Consider the following 6,556-nt stretch of genomic DNA (forward strand, 5'->3'; position numbering starts at 1 on the left):
GCGGCGCGGCCCTGTGGTGTGGCCCCCTCGGCCGGCCTCCGACGCCCTCCTTTGGACTATATATTGCCTTCGACCTAAAAACGCACGGAGAGAAGTCGAAGTCGCCAGAAAGCCTCCAGAACACCGCCACATCGCGAAACTCCGTCGCGGGAGCCAGAAGTCTCCGTTCTGGCACTCCGTCGGGACGGGGAATTGGAGGAGATCATCGCCATCATCACCGACAACGCCTCTCCAACAACCAACCATGCTTCCCCCATCTATGTGTGAGTAATTCCCCCGCTGTAGGCCGAAGGGGATGGTAGGGATTGGATGAGATTGGTCATGTAATAGCATAAGATTGTTAGGGCATAGTGCCTAGTGTCCGTAATTGGTACTTTGATGATATTGTTGCAACTTGTTATGCTTAATGCTTGTCACTAGGGCCCGAGTGCCATGATCTCAGATCTGAACATGTTATTGTTTCATCATGATATTCATTGTTCATGGTCTTACCTGCAAGTTGTATACACATGTCGCTGTCCGGAACCAATGGCCCCGAAGTGACAGAAATCGGGACAACCGGAGGGGATGGTAGCGATGTGAGGATCACATGTGTTCACGGAGTGTTAATGCTTTGCTCCGGTGCTCTATTAAAAGGAGTACCTTAATATCCAGTAGATTCCCTTGAGGCCCGGCTGCCACCGGCTGGTAGGACAAAAGATGTTGTGCAAGTTTCTCATTGCGAGCACGTACGACTATAATTGGAACACATGCCTATTGATTGCTTTGTACTTGGACACCGTTTTAATATTATCTGCAAATGTCCTGCTATGATTGTTACATGAGTTTCTCTCATCCATGCAACGCCCGTCATCCGTCCCCGTGCCTACAGTATTTTAATCCTGCTGTTTACTATAATCACTACTGTTGTCTTTGTTACTCTGCTGCTGTTATTTCACTACTGCTACTGCTATAAAACTGTTACTACTGATAAACTCTTGCGAGCAAGTCTGTTTCCAGGTGCAGCTGAATTGACAACTCCGCTGTTAAGGCTTCCAAGTGTTCTTTGTCTCCCCTTGTGTCGAATCAATAAATTGGGTTATACTACCCGCGAAGACTGTTGCGATCCCCTATACTTGTGGGTCATCATGCACCAATATTACAGAAACTATCAGAATGAGTAGCCGGAAGAGGAGTCGAGCGACGTGGAGCAGACAGACGACCTTCAGGACCGAGGGAACTCACCAGGACAGTCATCGTTAGAACAGGCCGCGCAAAGGCTTAGGAAAAAGAAAATATAGAAAGTAAGAGTAAAGGAAAAAAGAAAAGGTACAAACAAAGAAAAATGCAAAATAGTAGAAACGAAAAAAAAAACAGAAAGAACAGCGGACTAACCAGGATTAGGAGAACTCACTCCAGATAGCGACGCCAATAGATGTTCAAGGAACCTTCCAACCAAAGAATTAACGAAAGGATCAGAATTTAACGAAAAACCTCTTAGGTGCACCTGAATATGACCTACAAAAGTAGACACTGTATATCTGTTTAGCAAACAAAACCAGGTAATAACTAAGAAACTAAAATACTTTAAACAGCAGGGCACCTATTCTGCGTAAAATAAGCATCTTCTTAAACATAAGGCAACGTTGTTCTGATGAGAATTTCATAGAGCTTGCTTACTATAGTAGGGTAACCTGCTTCTAATTCATGTAAAGTTCACATTTCAAATATTAGCAGTGTCTTGTTGTCCGAGAGATGTACTTCAAATTCGGAGGATACAAAATTTTACTTCTGTATACAGTTTAATATCTCAGATGGTGAAGCTCAGAGGTATAAATTTCCAATGGCAACAGTTTTTGACAGATGCATATAATAATTAAAAGTGAATGGCTGAAGCCTAGGTGCCACAATCACCTTACAAATCTAATGAACATCGACAGAAATCTAATTGTGCCTAGGTTGACGGAACTGGAATAGATTACCTTATAGTCTAGATCCTACGACTCCCTAGTGTCTTTGCACGGGGCTGTAAAATTAAACGACAGTTGTACCCGACCTTTTTCCTTTTGAAGAAAACTAATAACAGAAAGGAACATCTCTAAAACTATGGTCGGCTGTAAAGTAAAGATATTGACAGTACATATAGAAATAATCCATGGTCGGCTGCATACATAGGTATATCCAGCCGTGTAAAAAAAGCAGTAAGAACAATGGGCAACTCTAAAACTACCCAAAATCATAGAAGGAGAGAACAACTGCAGAAATATCTGCGGTATATGTAAACCAATCCCATCTGTCTGTTCTGCTCAACCAGCATACAATGTACTTGTACAATCAGAAAGGAACATCACTAATGTACAAACTATGATATTGCAGCGGAAGAAGAAACTGAAGGCAAGACAAAAGAGGAAGAAGAAGTTACCACCGACAGCGGCGTCAGCAACCTCTTCAACAGGGCGCTTGCCTAAACTTATCTCCCACCTCCGGGACTGGACATCGACCACTAAAGAAGAGGCAAGAGACCGTTCTGACGAAAACGTGCGAAGCCGAAGGGAAAATAGAAGGATCCATGGCAACCCCATCACTGCCGGCACGAACCAGAGGATCTGCGGTAAACCAGGCACAGCCGAAGAGGGGTGGACAGCAGCAGTATGTAACATAGGTGTAGCAGACGTAGCAAAAAGCAAAGGAACACGTACAGGCATGGAAGACCTAGCAGGGCCAACAACAACAGGAGCAGTATTCTGCAAGAGACGACGGCGGCGTGCAGGCAGAGAAGCAGAAGATGATAACGATTGATACAGACGACCAGATCCCCAGCCTGCACCTTCGACATATTTCATAGCAGCTGGAGAACCATCGAGAAGCAAAGAGAAAGCCCTAGGAGGACGATTAGAGGCAACAACAGCAACTGAACCAACAGTTGGGGCGGCATCAGCAGGAAGAGCAGCAGAGGAGACTCGACCACGGGCACCATGACGACCTCGGCCTACCGACTGCCACGGGCACCATGACGACCTTGGCCTACCGACTGAGAAGATGGCTCATCCAGGCCACGCCGGCGACGCGGCGCTGAATAGGAAGACAAATAAACAATCGGTGAGGCCGGCGGCACGTACGGCGGAGGTATCGGCAAAGACGGGAGGTGAGCACGAACAGGACATGAGCCATCGAGACGCTGAGGCCGCGGTAAGAGCGGACGCAGGGGCGTCGACGCGGGAGCCGGCTAGGAGTAGCGAACCATGAGATCAAGACCTAGTAAGGAACCTAATCAGAGATGAAGAAGAACGCAGGGAAGAAAGGAGACCGGACTCTCCGATGCCAAATTGTGAACGCATGAACCGAGGAAGGAGTAGCGGAAAACAAAAAACGGCCAAGAAATTAGGCCTAGAAAGCACGATGGAGGAAGGAATTGGACACGTTAAAAGATACGTGGCAGTAAATAGAAGAAACATTTTCCGAGTGACATGCAGGACCGGTCAAGGCCAATAAACCGGATATGGAAGGTAAACAACAAGGAAGGGAAAAGCAGCAACCGTCCCGAAAAAGAAGGATCACCGGATGGATCCCGGCTGCTCCCAGTAAATAGGAATTATATGAGAGAAAGAAAAAAAGGAAAAGCGGAATAGGCTTCCGCATGTGCAGGAAGCGGTAACGCGTGTATATTGGAAAAACCGGACGTGTCTAGGCATACCCCAAATTATCTTTCACCACAACATAAGACATGGGACCAAATGTTTAAATACCAATTTTTAAGTTGTAGGATAGCCAACTTAATTAATATCCAAAAGGAAAAAATAATAAAATCAAGATAGGATCTGCTACATGATACAACGGCAATTAGCAATTCCTTTTGAGCTTTTGGAAACAACCAATTAACCAAGCAACTGGACATGAATATCACAAGAGTGAAGCAAAATTAGCATAAGTATTTTACTTCTGCATGAAACTTAATGTTTACCTTAGTCAAGCATTCCTTAAGGATGAGGAAAATGTAACCTACCGGATGCCATGCAGGCTGTTGGGATACTCCAGTCACCCATTCCCCTGACCCTTGCCGATGGCATCAACATAGAGTCTTCACCCTGCTAATGCCACCAATTTGTACCAAATTAAGTCTTCACCTAATCGGGTATAGATTAAAGAAAGGTCAAAGCGTAAGAGGGCAATCAACACAATGAATGGTGCGGAGTAGAAAAATTCTGGAGGTCGCCACATGGCTCTTCCACCGCTGTTATGTGTGCCCACAAGAGCATCGCTGGGACAGTGATGTCCAGGAATGCGAGGCTCAAGCCGCCGCGCTCCAGCAGCAGCCACTACTTTGTGTCGGCCAGTAGCGGGGAAAGCGGTGGTGAAGACACTGTGCTGCAGTCTCTCACCGACTCGACTGAAGGAGGTCGCTAACATCCAGGAGGAACTACACCATGCTGAACTCCACGTGAACAAAACCCAGTTACCACCATAGTGGTCTTGCTCCGTCTGAAATGTATGCACATCCCGCGTCTACCTTTTTTTGCATAATTATGAGAAATTTTACAGAATAGACAATGATAGTCAAAAAAATAGTTCCGGGGAGGCGAGAACCTGAACCCTGCACCTCGCGTGGTGCACAACCCTCTGCTACGTATCCAGATTGTATAATTCAGTAGACTATATATAATTTAGCTGCTTTTTGGTGTTAAATTCAAAATTTATCAATGGGCGTGTATTTTTATGATGTCTTTCCAAAGAACTACTTTGTATACTGTATCTTATACCTTTCATCTTCCTTGGTTCCTGATTTGTCTTTGCTGGGTTAAGATCAGTTAACCTCGTCACTACTCCAACAATATCTGAAATTGCAGTAAAAGAAAGAACTGAATAAACATGAGAGCAGGCAATACAATAAGTACAGCTGGTAGGAGAACACTGTTTCCTGTGTGTGCCGGGACAACATGAAATGATTTCATGCCATACGCATACAGAGAAAAGTTTTCAGGTTATGGTACAACCTCGGTGTTTTTTTTGTGTTCTGGCCTTCTGGGTAATTCTGATTTTGTACGGGTGATCTGGTGTCCTATATATGGGCTGGGCAGCGACAACCATGAAAGATTTGAGCATGTAGATTGAGCCCTCCTTCAGTTTCTCCTTGAATTGGTCCATGCGACGTAGCCATAGTGTACATCCTGTGTAAAACAACTACCATCTCTTCTAATAATTAGTGGCACTATAGGCTGAAACTTATTGCCAGATGTGTTGTTCGTAAAATAAGTAAAGCACACAGGCCAAGCTAATCGCATGCATTTTGTTTGCAGGTGATGATAACGAAATCAAGGAGGTAAATATTCAGTTAGCAAGCAATGATGGTGAAACAAAGGATGTAAATATTCAGTTAGCAAGTAATGCTCCAATATATTGAAAGGTAAAGCCAGCTACTGATAGATAATTTAATGAGCTTAGATAATATACTGTTATAGTTAGCAAGTAATGCACCAATATTACAGAAACTATCAGAGTGAGTAGCCGGAAGAGGAGTCGAGCGACGTGGAGCAGACAGACGACCTTCATGACCGAGGGAACTCACCAGGACAGTCATCGTTAGAAGAGGCTGCGCAAAGGCTTAGGAGAAAGAAAATATAGAAAGTAAGAGTAAAGGAAAAAAGAAAAGGTACAAACAAAGCAAAATGCAAAATAGTAGAAACGAAAAAAAAACAGAAAGAACAGCGGACTAACCAGGATTAGGAGAACTCACTCCAGATAGCGACGCCAATAGATGTTCAAGGAACCTTCCAACCAAAGAATTAACGAAAGGATCAGAATTTAACGAAAAACCTCCTAGGTGCACCTGAATATGACCTACAAAAGTAGACACTGTATATCTGTTTAGCAAACAAAACCAGGTAATAACTAAGAAACTAAAATACTTTAAACAGCAGGGCACCTATTCTGCGTAAAATAAGCATCTTCTTAAACATAAGGCAACGTTGTTCTTGATGAGAATTTCATAGAGCTTGCTTACTATAGTAGGGTAACCTGCTTCTAATTCATGTAAAGTTCACATTTCAAATATTAGCAGTGTCTTGTTGTCCGAGAGATGTACTTCAAATTCGGAGGATACAAAATTTTACTTCTGTATACAGTTTAATATCTCAGATGGTGAAGCTCAGAGGTATAAATTTCCAATGGCAACAGTTTTTGACAGATGCATATAATAATTAAAAGTGAATGGCTGAAGCCTAGTGCCACAATCACCTTACAAAGCTAATGAACATCGACAGAAATCTAATTGTGCCTAGATTGACGGAACTGGAATAGATTACCTTATAGTCTAGATCCTACGACTCCCTAGTGTCTTTGCACGGGGCTGTAAAATTAAACGACAGTTGTACCCGACCTTTTTTCCTTTTGAAGAAAACTAATAACAGAAAGGAACATCTCTAAAACTATGGTCGGCTGTAAAGTAAAGATATTGATAGTACATATAGAAATAATCCATGGTCGGCTGCATACATAGGTATATCCAGCCGTGTAAAAAAAGCAGTAAGAACAATGGGCAACTCTAAAACTACCCAAAATCATAGAAGGAGAGAACAACTAC

This window comes from Lolium perenne, chromosome 7 (assembly GCF_019359855.2).
Source record: "Lolium perenne isolate Kyuss_39 chromosome 7, Kyuss_2.0, whole genome shotgun sequence".
Taxonomy (NCBI): Eukaryota; Viridiplantae; Streptophyta; class Magnoliopsida; order Poales; family Poaceae; genus Lolium; species Lolium perenne.